The 15,349-nt window shown below is 46.7% G+C and overlaps 2 protein-coding genes across 4 annotated transcripts in view; both read right to left on the bottom strand.

The window, feature by feature from the left end:
* The window catches only part of LOC145362126 (mitogen-activated protein kinase kinase kinase kinase 5-like), a 166,398-nt gene extending 158,329 nt beyond the window's left edge, over window positions 1-8,069 (bottom strand). For 2 of the 3 annotated variants that reach the window (XM_080218178.1, XM_080218180.1), the window contains exon 1: window positions 7,981-8,069. The gene's annotated coding sequence lies outside the window, so the exon portion shown is untranslated. The remainder of the gene's footprint in view (window positions 1-7,980) is intronic. The other variant, XM_080218179.1, reaches the window with a different exon arrangement.
* The window catches only part of LOC145362159 (SERTA domain-containing protein 1-like), a 34,064-nt gene that overhangs the window by 13,961 nt on the left and 4,754 nt on the right, over window positions 1-15,349 (bottom strand). The gene's annotated exons all lie outside the window — the stretch shown is intronic.

The following is a 15,349-nucleotide window of genomic DNA, read 5'->3' as shown; positions in this document are numbered from 1 at the left end:
GCATGGCCAATCTATCTAATGTACACAGCTTTGGACTATGGGAGAAATGCTCTGGAATTCTCTGCCCGTTGAAGTGGTGGAGGCTGCCTCGCTAAATATTTTTAAGAAGCGGGTTGATGGGTTTTTGATAAGAGAAGGGATTAAGGGTTATGGGGAGAGGGCGGGAAAGTGGAACTGAGCCACGACAGATCAGCCATGATCTTATTGAATGGCGGGGCAGGCTCGAAGGGCTAGATGGCCTACTCCTGCTCCTATTTCTTATGTTCTTATGTTCTTATGCTGGCGTTGGACTGGGGTAAACACAGTAAAAAGTCTGACAACACCAGGTTTAAGTCTCACTAGCTTTCGAGGTTACCCCCTTCGTCAGGTGAATGGAGAGTTCTGGCCTCAAACAGAGCATATAAAGCTATAAAGCTTTAAAGCATATAAAGCTTAAACCTGGTGTTGTCAGACTTTTTACTATGGGAGGAAACCAGAGTGCTCCTATAGTGCAGAAGGTGACCGTTCGGCCCATCAGGTGCATTGACCATGCTAAATTCTCTGTGTGTCAGAACAGGCGTTGGGAGTGTGGCGAATAGGGGATTTTCACAGTAATTTCATTGCAGTGTTGATGTAAGCCTACTTGTGACACTAATAAATAAACTTTAAAACCCTTTATGTTTCTCTATTTTGTACATCTCAATCAGGTTTCCCCCACCCCACCCCACCCCACCCCACCCCACCCCGGCCTTCTCAGCTCCAAGGAAAACAACCCTAGCCTAAGCAGCCTCTCTTCATAGCTGAAACACTCAAATATATGTGAATTTTACACCTTGTTTGCAGACAGAATATAGAAAATAGCCAGGCAAATGCTGTAAATCCAGATAGATTGTTTTAAAACCAGATTGAATTCTGATGAGACCATATCTGGAGTTTTGTGAGCTTCCTTCTAGTCTGTTCATTTTAAAAAAAGTTAAATAACTCAGAAGTAAATACAACAGCATTAAATAGAATTTACAGCAGAGGACCAGGCCAAATCAGTCCTGTTATTCCACTTGTAGCTCCTCCTATTCTATCTATCTTAATTAGTCCCTCAGCATATCTGTCTATTCCTCATGTACTCAGCTAGTTTTCTTTTGAAAGCACTGAGGCTATTTGCCTCAATGACTTCCTGTGGCCATTCATTTCACATTCTAACCAATTCAAAGAAATTGCTCCTAATATTGGATTGTTACTAACTATCCAACAAAATTTGGATGTGTTAATAACTATCTTGAACTCTCATTTTGGGTTATCCCACAAGCTGAAACACATGTCCTACATCTATTCTGCCCAACATGTTTAAAACTGATTTTCAAAACCTCAGATCAGCTTGTACAGATCATTGGCTAAGCCAGGTTTAGAGTCCTGAGCCCAGTTTTGGTATTGGAGAAGTGCAAAAATAAATACTCATGGGGATACAACCAAAACTGAGGGGATCTTTTCTCAGAGGGTTCAACAGGAGGGAAGTCAGGAAATTGTTACAGCTCGTGGCGGTGATCACAACTGGAGATTATAAATATGCAGCCGTTCCTAATAAATCCAGCAGCACAGTGGTTAGCACTGCTGCCTCACAGTGCCAGGGAACCTGGGTTCGACTCCCAGCTTGAGTCACTCTGTGCGGAGTTTGCACATTCTCCCCATGTCTGCATGGGTTTCCTCTAAGTGCTCCGGTTTCCTCCCACAGTCTGAAAGCTGTGCTGGTTAGGGTGTATTGGCCGTGCTAAATTCTCCCTCAGCGTACCCAAACAGGCGCTGGAGTGTGATGACTAGGGGATTTTCACAGTAACTTCATTGCAGCATTGATGTAAGCCTTACTTGTGACACTAATAAATAAACTTTAAACTTTAAGGCCATTCGGGAAAATGTTATTTATCCAGATGGTAATGACAATCAGTCGCACAATACCACTCATGGTAGTTGAGGCAAATAGTTCACATGCATCTAAGAATAAGCTAGAGGGAGACAGCGAATGGAACGGTATATGAACAGGGTTGGATGGGGGAAAGAGTAGACACCATGGAGAATAGACACCGACACAGACCAATTGGGCCCTATGGGCTGTTTTTGGTCTGTTGGCTTGATGTAACTATCAGATTTCCATGTTCAAAGGAAAAAGAAGCCCCAACCTATTGAAATTTTCCTGAGAACTGTATTCTTCTGTTGGATTCTCTCATTTTACTTGGGATTGATTGCCACAATTCTTCTCCATCTCCTCCTCTGGGATTGTTGTCAGTGCAGGCTGTATGGGCTGAATGGCCTCTTTCTGCACTGTAGTGGTTCTATGGTTCTATAATCATGTCAATCTCCTCCTGGCTATTTTCCTCAATGCTTCCAGAATCTTCACTGACCCCCTGCTGTGCCGGTTCCTGTTTCTTTTTTTTAAAAGTTTAACCAGTTTTAAAATTTAGTTATTAGTGTCACAAGTCAGCTTACATTAACACTGCAATGAAGTTACTGTCAAAATCCCCCTAGTTGCCGCACTCCGGCGCCTATTCGGGCACGCTGAGGGAGAATTTAGCACGGCCAATGTACCCAATCAGCACGTCTTTCGGACTATGGGAGGAAACTGGAGCACCTGGAGAAAACCCATGCAGACACGGGGAGAACGTGCAGACTTTGCACAGAAAGTGACCCAAGCCGGGGATCGAACCCAGGTCCCTGGCAATGTGAGGCAGCAGTGCTAACCACTGTGCCACCGTGTCGCCCTCCTTGTTAGTCAACACATCCGCATCTCAGTCATTCCTGCCTTCTTGCCCAGATTTCTGCATTATATAATAAAGCCAGTCTCACATGTGTCTTGTAGATTCTTCTGGCTGAATTCTTCCATCTGGGAATAATGTCCCATAGCGGGGCTTTCCTGCAGTGGAAGCTGGCGGGAAAACACATCAAATCTTCCGGCCCTGACCTAATTAATTATGGTGTTTGGCACCATATTCCATGGTGGGGTGGATGGTACACAGTCCTCCGTCATTTCTGGGTGCCAGATTGAAAAGGTGCCCAACATCACTGACCTACTATTGAAGAAGAAAGGTGGACCTCCTGAGAATGAAGATGAATTACCGCGAACAGTGTGAGACTGGAAGATGCACCTCCTGAGAAGCAGGATGTGTCTCTAGGAACATTTTGAGGCTGGAAGATGTGCCCTGTCCAGGTCACCAAATCTGGAAGGACCACCGAGACATGGTCCCACTGCTGTGTTGTTCTGGGACCCAGGGTTGCCATTGGCCTTCATCCTGAACTCTGGAGGTGACCCCAGACACTGTTCAGGTGAGTCCTGACACCTGCATGCCATGTTGTCCCAAATGTGTTTTGCACTGGCATGTTTTTCCGCTTACATCATGGAGAATCAGACGTGGATGGCTGGACGTTCATTTGCAAGCGAGTCTCCAATAGCATTCCCAACCCTCATGGCGGGCAGCTGAAGATCCCGCTGTAAATTCGCACCAGCATAAACCCGAATTTGCAATTTTCTATCCGACCAGCCAATGTTCCACTGACTCCATGTGCCTTACCGAATTAAAATGGAAGATTACAGGAGGAATGGGGACACAAGGGTTAACGGGAAAATTGATATTTCTACCTGGAGGAATCTGAAGGGATGAGTGGGGGTGGTAAAAGGCAGGCGAGGAGACTACTCATGAATCAGGACTGACTCATCCCACTGCATGACGCGGGTACTACACTGTTGAACCCAGAGTCTGCTGCTCCCTAGCTCCTAAACTCTGGAATTCCTTTCCACAATCCCTGCATCTCTCTTTCCTCTTTGACAGATTCTCCTTATAGCCTAACTCTTTGATCAAGCATTTGATTATCTGTCCCAGTCTTTCTCAGGTGGCATTAAGTGTTGGTTTTTACTTGATTTCATTTAGGGACCTGTTAAAGGTGCTCTGTACCTGCAAGTGGGTGTTAAAGGAATGATTGATTATGAGGAAGGATTGAGTACTCAGTTTGCTCTTCATTAGCAAAGGTTGAGAGGGACACAAGGTAAATGTTTAAAAAGAAATGCATTTGGGCATTACAGTGGCACAGTGGTTAGCACTGCTGTCTCACAGCGCCAGGGATCCGGGTTCGATTTCCACCTTGGGAATTTGCCCCCATAACTGTGTGGGTTTCCTCCGGGTGCTGCAGTTTGCTCCCATAGTCCAGAAAGGTATAGATTAGGAGCACCAGCCAGCCTAAATTGCTCCTTAGATGTGTAAGTTAGGAGAAATTAGTGGGGTAAATATGTGGGCTTACAGGCATAAGACCTGGCTGGAATGCTCTCTCAGAGAGTCAGTGCAGACACGATGGGCTGAATGGCCTCCTTCTGCATTGTAGGGATTCTATGATAGAGTGCCTTTTATGATCACTGGATGTAATCATTGTTCTAATGTAGGAAATAGGGCAACCAATTTGCACACAACACGCTCCTACAATCAACAGTGTGATAATAACCAGTTAGCTCTGTTCTGTTATGTTGGTTAAGGAATAAATATTAACCACGATTCTGGGATAAGTCCCTGGTTCTTCTCCAAAATGGCTTTTATGCATTCACTCGTAGGGCACATAGGGACGACCTGGTGGCACAGTGGCCTTACTGCACTAGGGACCCAGGTTCAATTCCAGCCTCAGGTCACTGTCTGTGCAGAGTCTGCCCCCGTGTCTATATGGGTTTCCTCTGGGTGCTCTGGCTTCCTCCCACAGTCTAAAGTTGTGCAGGTTAGATTGATTGGCTATAATAAATTGACAATGGTGACAGGGGATTAGCAGGGTAAATATGAAGGGTTATAGAAATAGGCCCTGGGTGGGATTGTGATCAGTACAGACTCGATGGGCCAAATGGCCCCTTTCTGCACTGTAGGGATTCTATGATTCCATGACATGGGCATCGCTGGCTGGCCAGCATTTATTCCCCACCCCTAGTTGCCCTTGAGAAGTGATGGTGAGCTGCCTACTAGAAACATTGCAATCCACGTGCTGTGGGTTGATCGATTGATACAACTCAGTAGCTGGCTAGGTCATTTCAGAGGGCAGTTGAGTCAACCATGTGGGCTGTGGAGTCACATGTAGGCCAGACCGGGTAAGGATGGCAGATTTCCTTCCCTAAAGACATTAGTGAACCAGATGGGTTTTTTCAACAATCGACAATGGTTTCATCGGTCATCAGGCGATTGTCAATTCCAGATGTTTTTTTATTGAGTTCAAATTCAACCATCTGCCATGGCTGGATTCAAACCTGGGTCCCCAGAACATTAGCTGAGTTTCTAAATCAATAGTCTAGAGACAATACCATTAGGCTATCGCCTCCGCACAGAAGTTTACATGTATACCTGAAAGTACTTATTGGGCCTCAGTCTAACTATTCATCCAAAGACATTGATGGTGCAGCATTCCCTCAGTACTGCACCGTATTAGCTGTAGCTCTGTTGGTGACACTCTTGTCTCTGAAGCCACAAGGTTAGGGATTCAAGACCCATTTCAGGGCTTGAGTAACATAAATCAAATAGACTGGCACTCCACTCGAGATAATCCAGGACATTCTTACTGTCCACAAACACCCAGAAAAGTCCTGACACACCTGCTCTTTCCTGCCTTTATTTATTTGTTAGCAGTAATTTATCTGCAGTTTTAAGTCTGATTTATTAGTGTCACACATAGGCTTACATTAACATTGCAATAAAGTTACTGTGAAAAACCCCTAGTCGCCACACTCCAGCACCTGTTCTTGTTCTAGAGCAAGCAGAATTACTTGAGATCTGATATTAATAATTTGATGGATTAATTTGTTAGGCAAATTGGTGATTAAGAGAATAACAGTTTATTTGCAATTGTCGCAGTAGCAGAGTAATTCAATGTTAGCTGAATCCCCCAGCATTGGTTTTTTTCCTGTTCTGTCAAGAGAAGCAGGAATTGCTGACTTATTTATTGCCCATTCCTAATTACCCTTGAGAAGGTGGCGGTGAGCTTGGGGAGGCAGTGGCGCAACAGTATTGTCACTTGACTAAAAATCCAGAGACCCAGGACTAGATTTGGGGACCTGCACTTGAAACCTGCCATGGCAGATGGTGAAATTTGAATTCAATTTAAAAAAATCCAGAATTAAAAGTCTAGTGTTGACTCAGAAACCATTGTCAATTGTCAGAAAAACCCATCTGGTTCACTAATGTCCTTTAGGGAAGGAAATCTGCCATCCTACCCTGGTCTGGCTTACAAGTGACTCCATAAGACCTTTAGAAATAGAGCAGAATAAGGCCATTTGGCCCATCAAGTCTGTTCTGCCATTCAATCATGGCTGATATTTTTCTCATCCCCGTTCTCCTGCCTTCTCCCCGTAACCCTAGATCCCCTTATTAATCAAGAACCTATCTATCTCCGTCTTAAAGACACTCAATGACCTGGCCTCTACAGCCCTCCAGGGCAATGACTTCCACAGATTCACCACCCTCTGGCTGAAGAAATTCCTCTTCATCTCAATTTTAAAGGCGTGTCCCTTCACTCTGAGGTTATGCCCTCGAGTTCTAGTCTCTCCCACTAGTAGAAACATCCGCTGTATATCCACTCTATCCAGACTTCTCAGTATTCTGTAACTTTCGATTAGATTCCTTCCCAGCAATGTGGTTGAGTCTCAAATTGCCTTTGGAGTGCAGGGATGGGTAATAAGTGATGGTCCAGCCAGCGATGCCCATGTCGCCTGAGTGAATAAAACATGTACAAGCTGCCTTTCAAACCACTGCAATCAATGTGGCGTGGGTACACCCACTGTACCATTTGGGAATTTGACCCAGTGACACAGAGGAAACCCATGCATATTTGGGGAGAACCCACAAACACCACACAGTCACCTGAGGCCGTGATTGAACCCAGGCCCCTGGCACTGTAAGGCAGCAGTGCTAACCACTGTACCACCATGCCACCCTGGTGTCGGTGAATAAAGTGGTGAGTTACTCATTGCAACAAGAGAAAGGTGGAGCAGGGGGGTGATGAGAGAAAGAGGGAGACAATGAGAGAAAGGGGGAGCGGGGTGGTGACGAGAGAGAGACGGGGGGAGTGGGGGGGGCGACAGGAGACAGGGGGAGTGGGGGGGGCGACAGGAGACAGGGGGAGTGGGGGGGGCGACAGGAGACAGGGGGGATTGGGGGGGCAACAGGAGACAGGGAGTGGGGGCAGCAGTAAGAGAAAAGGGTGGGGGTACAGCTGCTGGAAAGTGTAAATATGAAGTGGAAACAATGTCCAGTCTAGGCCAGAAAGGGGAAGGGGCAACAAGAGACGGACCAGTCACTGGTGTACAGGAGGCATCGAGTATGCAGAAAAGCACAGACAGGGGGGAAATTTACCAGCACCCAGCCCTGCCAGCTCTGTCCGGCCCATCGGGCACTGACCAGCACCCAGCCCTGCCAGCTCCGTCCGGCCCATCGGGCACTGACCAGCACCCAGCCCTGCCAGCTCTGTCCGGCCCATCGGGCACTGACCACCCAGCTGCACTCTGCCGCACACAACCTGTGTCTCCCCTATGACTCCAAACCCACTCTCTCCCTCTGTAAACGGGTGCTGATGGGGTTAACTGGGGAGGAGGAGACAAGGTCGGCGCGGAGTCTATCTACTCTGTTCGTCACGATCCAGAAGGCGCTCTCTCTCTCTGTCTCCTGCCAGCCTTGAGAGATGAATCACTCGCAATTTACCAAGTAGTACTCACGCAATTCTCACCGCCTCTTGCCTCCTTCCTCTGACTCTTCCCCCGCAAGCCTTCCCCGGCTCTTTTTTTTCTATAGTCTACCACTTTTCTTTTAATTAAATATGAAAAACCAGGATCGCGGGATTCCCAACAAACCCAACAGCCTCGGGAAAATCGGATTTCGAGTCAGAATTCAACCTTTAAGGACCAATTCTTATTTGAAGAGAAAAGACACACAAGTGAGGATCTTCGGCACAGAAGTATCCACTTTGGAAAGATACACATGAAATGGACATTTAGTAACTCACCCCGCGCTACATTGCAGCTTTTGGCTGTGTCAGGAGTCTCAGCCGCTTCCCACCGCGGGATAACTTGACAGAGGTGCTGGGGAGGGAGGGGAGAAGGGGGCAGGGTGGGTGGAGGGCATTGGTTCCCCTCCCTCCTTCTCTTTCCTTCCTTCCGGGCGCGAACGCCTGCCCACCAGGGTGCTCCCTGGGAGTTGTAGTTGCGCAGAGGCAAAAAGGCAGAAAATGCTAGAAAATCTCAGCAGCTGCGGAGAGAGAGAGAGAGAAAATAGAGCCAACGTTTCAGTCCTACCCTGGTAGTGTTTGATGGTGAAAAGACTGACAACACCAGGTTTAAGTCCAACCAGTTTATTTGATCGTGAACCCACAAGCTTTCGGAAACACTGTTTCTTCGTCAGGTGTGTGGAAGGTTCTTCAGTGTTTCAGAAAGCTTGTGGGTTTAATGTCAAATGAACTGGTTGGACTTTAACCTGGTGTTGTGAGACTTTTGACAGTGTTTGATGGGGGACAGTATAGAGAGGGGGGCATTACTTTGTATCTAACCCCATGCTATAAGCGTCCTGGGAGTTTTTGATGGGGATCAGTGTAGAGGGAGCTTCACTCTGTATCTAACCCCATGCGGTACCTGTCCTGGGAGTGTTTGATGGGGACTGTGTAACATAGTAACTAGAAGCAGGAGTAGGCCATTCGGCCCTTCAAGCCTGCTCTACCATTCATTCAGCTATTCACCATTTATATAGATGATCTGGAGGAGGGAACCGAGTGTATGGTGTCAAAATTTGCTGATGACACCAAGATTGGTGGAACAGCAAATTGTGCGGAGGGTGTGGAGAGTCTGCAGAAGGATCTAGGTAGGCTGGGCGAATGGGCCAGGAACTGGCAAATGGAATTTAATGTTGGCAAATGTGAGGTTGTCCACTTTGGTAGGAGTAATGGTAGGAAGGACTATTACTTACGTGGCGAAAAACTGCAGCGTGCGACGGTGCAGAGGGACCTCGGGGTCCTTGTGCATGAGTCGCAAAAACCCAGCCTGCAGGTGCAGCAGGTGGTCAGGAAGGCAAATGGGATGCTGGCCTTCATAGCGAGGGGGATTGAATATAAAAGTAGGGAGGTCTTGCTGCAGCTGTACAGGGCACTGGTGAGGCTGCAGCTGGAGTACTGTGTGCAGTTTTGGTTGCCGCACTTACGCAAGGATATTTTGGCCTTGGAGGGAGTGCAGAGGAGGTTTACTAGGCTGATTCTGGAGTTGAGGGGGTTGAACTATGAGGAGAGGCTGAATAAACTAGGCTTGTACTCGTTAGAGTTTAGAAGAATGAGATCTCATTGAGACGTATAAGATGATGAATGGGATGGATAGGATAGAGGTGGAGAGACTCTTCCCGCTCAGAAAGGACAGTAGGACTAGAGGGCACAGCCTCAGGATAGGGGGGGGGGGGGGGGTGCGATTTAGAACGGAGTTGAGGAGGAACTTCTTCACTCAAAGGGTGGTGAATCTCTGGAATTCTCTGCCCGTTGAAGTGGTAGAGGCTGCCTCGCTGAATATTTTTAAGACGCGGGTTGATAGGTTTTTGATAGGCAAGGGGATTAAGGGTTATGGGGAGAGGGCGGGAATGTGGAACTGAGACACGACAGATCAGCCATGATCTTATTGAATGGTGGGGCAAGCTCGAGGGGCTAGATGGCCTACTCCTGCTCCTATTTCTTATGTTCTTATTATGATCATGGCTGTTCATCGAATTCAATATCCTGATTCCCCCTTGCCCCATATCCCTTCCTCCATACCCCTTGACCCCTTTAGCCCCGAGAGCTATATCTAATTACCTCTTCAAACCGGACAACGTTTTGGCCTCAACTACTTTCTTTGGGAGTGAATTCCGCACATTCACCACCCTCTGGGTGAAGAAATTTCTCCTCACGTCAGTCCTAAAAGGTTTATCCCTTATCCTCAAACTATGACCCCTAGTTTTGAACTCTCCCTTCATTGGGAACATTCTTTCTGAATCTACCCTGTCTAACCCTGTTAGAATTATATAAGTTTCTATGAGAGCACCTCTCTCTTTTAAACTCCAATAAATACAATCCTAACCAAGTTAGCCTCTCCTCGTATGACCTGCCATACCAGGAATCAGCTTGGTAAACCTTCGCTGAGCTCTATAGCATGGACTTCCTTCCTCAAATAACAGGGAGCTTTACTCTGAATGTAAGCCCGTGCTGTACCTGTCCTGAGAGTGTTTGATGGGGGACAGTGTAGAGGGAACTTTACTCTGTATCTAACCCCGTGCTGTACCTGTCCTGGGAATGTTTGATGGAGACAGTGTAGCGGGAGCTTTACTCTGTATCTAATCCCGTGCTGCACCTGTCGTGGGAGTGTTTGATGGGGACAGTGTAGAGGGAGCTTTACTCTATATTTAACCCCGTGCTGTACCTGTCCTGGGAGTGTTTGATGGGGACAGTGTAGAGGGAGCTTTACTCTGTATTTAACCCTGTGCTGTACCTGTCCTGGGAGTGTTTGATGGGGACAGGGTAGAGGGAGCTTTACTCTCTATCTAATCCTGCGCTGTACCTGTCCTGAGAGTGTTTGATGGGGACAGTGTAGAGGGAGCTTTCCTCTCTGTCTAACCCTGTGCTGTACCTGTCCTGGGAGTATTTGATGGGGACAGTTTAAAGGGAGCTCTGATGAAATGTCATGCTGCCTGGAAACATTGGCTCTATTCTCTCTCCACAGATGCTGTCAGACCCGCTGAGATTTTCCAGCATTCTCTGCTTTTGTTTCAGTTTCAGCATCTGCAGTATTTTTGTCTTTGCCTTAGTGAAGTAAAGGCTTTGAGACATCCGCAGAATGGTTACAATCACAGGAGGCAAATCAGCTTCCAACCGAGCTTGTTCAATTAGATAAGGGCTGGTCCGTCTCTCCTCTTTTGAGGGCCGTGAGTCCTGAACTGTCCCAAGGCACCTCTTTACGCCATCCAAATTGCCCTTCCGGGTGTTTGGACACGTATTGTGGTATCCCCAAGAAGCCATTATCCAAGTGTGAACTGAGACACTATGTGCTCATGGGTAATGGGGCCCATCTCAGCCCACATGGCAACTCTTTCTGGCAAGTTGTTGGTTAGTAGTTAGGAGTGGGACCTTTGACCAACTTTTCTCCCCTGTATTTCAAGGACGTTGAGATCAACTGTAGCACCGAGATATGAGTGTTATTGGTCAGGCCATACTTATTGACCAACTCTAGTTGAGCTTGAGAAGTTGGTATTGGGCCTTCTTATTAAATTGTAGCAGTCAGTATGATGATGTAGCAATGGCAAATCAGTGGGGAATTTTAGAATGCTAATCCAGGAGGAACAGCAGATATTTGACCAAGTCAGGTTGGCACGTGCCTTAGAGTAATGTTTACAAACAGCAGGTCTCTTTGTGCCTATGATCCACCACTGGCCGTTATCTTGTGACATGTCTGGACTTGTTGGAGATAGTTGATGAGAACCGATTGCTGTGATTGGTCAACAACTCAATTACTGGTGTATCATGTGAAGGTGAACTAGTTGGACCTTGATCTTTCAGCAACATTCAGATCACAGAATCATTACGGCACAGGAGGCTGTTCGGCCCATCATGTCTGCACCAGCTCTCCAAATGAGCATTATGACTTTGTACCATTTGCCTGTCTTTTCCCTGTACACCTGCACTTGGTTTCTATTCAAATATAATGTAACACCCTCTTGATTGCCTCGACTGAGCTTGCCTCCACCACACTTCCAGGCAGTGAATTCCAGACTCCCAACCACTCACTGTGTGAAAAGGCTTTTTTTTCCTCACATCACATTTGCTTCTTTTGAAATTCACTTTAAGTCTGTGTCTCTCTCGTTCTCAATCCTTTCACAAGCAGGAACAGTTTCTCCCTGTCTCCTCTGTCCAACCCCCCTCATGAGTTTGAACATCTCCATCAAATCTCGTTTTAGCCACCTTTTCTGCAAGGGAAACAGTCCCAATCTCTCCTCATAACTGAAGTTTCTCATCCCTGGAACCATTCTTATAAACCTCTTCTGCATTCTGTCAATGTGTTCACACCCTTCCTACAGTGTGGCGCCCAGAATAATGGCACTAATATTCCAGCTGAGGTCTAACTCATGTTCAGCATAATCTCCTTCATCTTAGTGTCATATAGGTTTACAGCATGGAAACAGGCCCTTTGGCCCAACTTGTCTATGCCGCCCTTTTTTTTTAAAACCCCTAAGCTAGTTCCAATTGCCTGCATTTGGCCCATATCCCACTATACCCATCGTACCCGTGTAACTTGTACTCTTATGTCCTTATCAATAAATCCATAATATTCTATGTTTTATTAACTGTTCTGTCCACCTGTTCTGCCATCTTCAAAGATCTATGCACATATACAGCCAGCTCCCTCTGCTCCTGCACCCCCTTTAGAAATATACCCCATACAGTGAATGGCACTTGCCATTCAAGGTTTACTAGAATTTCACACGATGTCTTTGGTCTCTTAACATTTAAATTCATCAGTTGCTGCACCTCAGACCAGGGACAGCATAGACTTTCTGTCCAGTGGATTTCTAATCTCACCCTAACTTTGGCACAAGATTGGTGAAAGCAACTGTTTCTCCACCGACCCCTGAAACTAAAGGCTTCTGTGAAAACGTTACCTTATCTGGTTTGTCTATGAGACAAGTTCAGAGAAGGCAGCATGGTGGCACAGTGGTTAGCACTACTGCCCCACAGCGCCAAGGACCCAGGTTTGATTCCCAGCTTGGGTCACTGCCTATACAGAGTTTGCATATTCTCCCCGTGGGTTTCGTCTGGGTGTTCCGGTTTCCTCCCACAGATATGCGGGTTAGGTGGATTTGCCGTGCTATGTTGCCCCTTGGTGTCAGGGGGATTAGTTAGGGTAAATGCATGGGGTTATAAGGATATGGCCTGGCTGGCATTGTGGTCACTGCAGACCCGATGGGCCATGGCCTCCTTCTGCACTGTAGGGATTCTGTGATAAATGGCTATTGATTTGATTCTATTGCTGGCAGATGGGATCAGGTGGGAGTTCAGGTGTTTCTAGTGTGTCAGCGTGGACTCAGTGGGCCCCTTCTGCACTGTATGATCCATGATCCCACAAATAAAAATGTGAGGACAAAAATCTTGCACAGCCTTCTCTATCAAGGGCTTGAATAACAAGTACCAGACATTCCCCTTTGCTACATGGAGTGGTTCATGAACAAATCACTTGTCCAAGCCTTCTCCAGGCACTCGAAGATGCAGAATTCAACATTTACTATGCAGCTTCACTCTGCTTTGGGCAAAGGAACAGGAGGAAGCCATTCAGCCCATCAAGTCTGCCCCACAATTCAGTTAGATCACAGCTACTCATAGAATCCCTATAGTGCAGAAGAGGCCATTCAGCCCATCAAGACTGAACTGTCTCTCTGGTAAGAGTTTTTTCTTAACCAGGACCTCTCCCCGCACTATCCCATTTCCTATGGCTAATCCATTTGGCCTACACATCTTGGACACTAAGGGGCGAGTTAGCATTGGCCAATCTACCTAACTTGCAAATCTTTGGACTGGGGAGGAAACCAGAGCACCTGGAGGAAACCCACTGAGACAGGGGGAAAACGAGCAAACTCCATACATCATCCAGGGCCGGCTTTGAACCTGGGTCCCTGGACCTGGGAGGCAACAGTCTAACAACCATGCCACTTTCCCCACACTATCTCCTTTGGTATTCATCTTCAGAAATCCATCAATTTCTGTATTGAACAGGCTGAAATGATTGAACTTCCACAGCCCTCTGGAATAGAAAATTCCAAAGATTCTTCACCCTGGAGTGAAGAAATTCTTTATATCTGTCTTAAACGCCTACTCCTTATCCCAAGATTATGTTCCCTGGTTTTAGACTTACTATTTGGAGATGCTGGAGTTGGACTGGAGTAAACACAGTAAGAAGTCTCACAACACCAGGTTAAAGTCCAACAGGTTTATTTGATAGTAAACGCCACTAGCTTTCGGAATGCTGTTCCTTTGTCAGGTGAGTGGGGAGTTCTGATCACAAACAGGGCGTATAAAGGCACACACAGTTTACAGAATACTGATTAGAATGTGAGTCTTTACAACTAATCAAATCTTAAAGGTGCAGTGTGAGTGGAGATAGCATTAAGCATAGGTTAAAGAGATGTGTATTGTCTCCAGACGGGACAATAAGTGAGATGTTGCAAGTTCAGGCAAGTCATGGGGGTTACAGATAGTGTGACATGAACCCAAGATCCTGGTTGAGGCTGTCCTCATGCATGTGGAACTTGGCTATCAGTTTCTGCTCAGCGACTCTGCACTGTCATGTGTCATGAAGGCTGCCTTGGAGAATGTTTACCCGAAGATCAGAGGCCAAATGCCCGTGACCACTGAAGTGTTCGCCAAAAGGAAGGTAACAGTCTTGCCTGGTGATTGTCAAACGGCGTTCATTCATCTGTTGTCGTAGCGTCTGCATGGTCTCCCCAATGTACCATGCCTCGGGACATCCTTTCCTGTAGCATGTGTAAAAGCTCGCATTCTGATCAGTATTCTGTAAACTGCGTGTGCCTTTATATGCCCTGTTTGTGATCAGAACTCCCCACTCATCTGACGAAGGAACAACGTTCCGAAAGCTAGTGGCGTTTACTACCAAATAAACTGTCGGACTTTAACCTGCTGTCGTGAGACTCCTTACTCTGTTTAGACTCACCAGCCAGGGGATCACCTTATCGATATATCCAACCTGTCACATCCTTGAACATTGATTTAAAGTTTATTTATTAGTCACAAGTAGGCTTAACATTAACACTGCAATGAAGTTACTGTGAAAATCCCCTAGTTACCACAGGCCAGCGCATGCTCGGATACACAAGAGGGAAAACTTAGCACGACCAATTCACCTAGCCAGTAGATCTTTGGGCTGCGGGAGGAAACCAGAGCACCCGGAGGAAATCCACGCAGACATGGGAAGAATGTGCAGACTCCACACAGACAGCGACCCAAGTCGGGAATTGAACCCGGGTCCCTGGGGCTGAGGCAGCAGTGCTAACCACTGTGCTGCCATACCACCCCTACAAAATAATTGTCCTGCAATATTTGAGAAATTGAACCTCCAATGACATGATTGGTTTTCCAGATAATTCTAGAATTTGATGGTTAGAAAGATTATTTTTGAATGGGGACCACAGGGAATCTTTCTCCTCTAAGCCAGTGGTATCCACTATACCTCACTCTTCAAAGGCAAACATTACTTAGATATGTTTAACCTTCATACGTAGAACCATAGCAACTCTACAGTGCAGGAGCAGGCTATTTGGCCCATCGAGTCTGCACCGACCACAATACCATGCAGGCCCTATTT

This window comes from Carcharhinus amblyrhynchos, unplaced genomic scaffold (genome assembly GCF_965287045.1).
Source record: "Carcharhinus amblyrhynchos unplaced genomic scaffold, sCarAmb.v2.hapA scaffold_37, whole genome shotgun sequence".
Classification (NCBI taxonomy): domain Eukaryota; kingdom Metazoa; phylum Chordata; class Chondrichthyes; order Carcharhiniformes; family Carcharhinidae; genus Carcharhinus; species Carcharhinus amblyrhynchos.
This window is presented reverse-complemented; position numbering and strand designations above follow the sequence as displayed.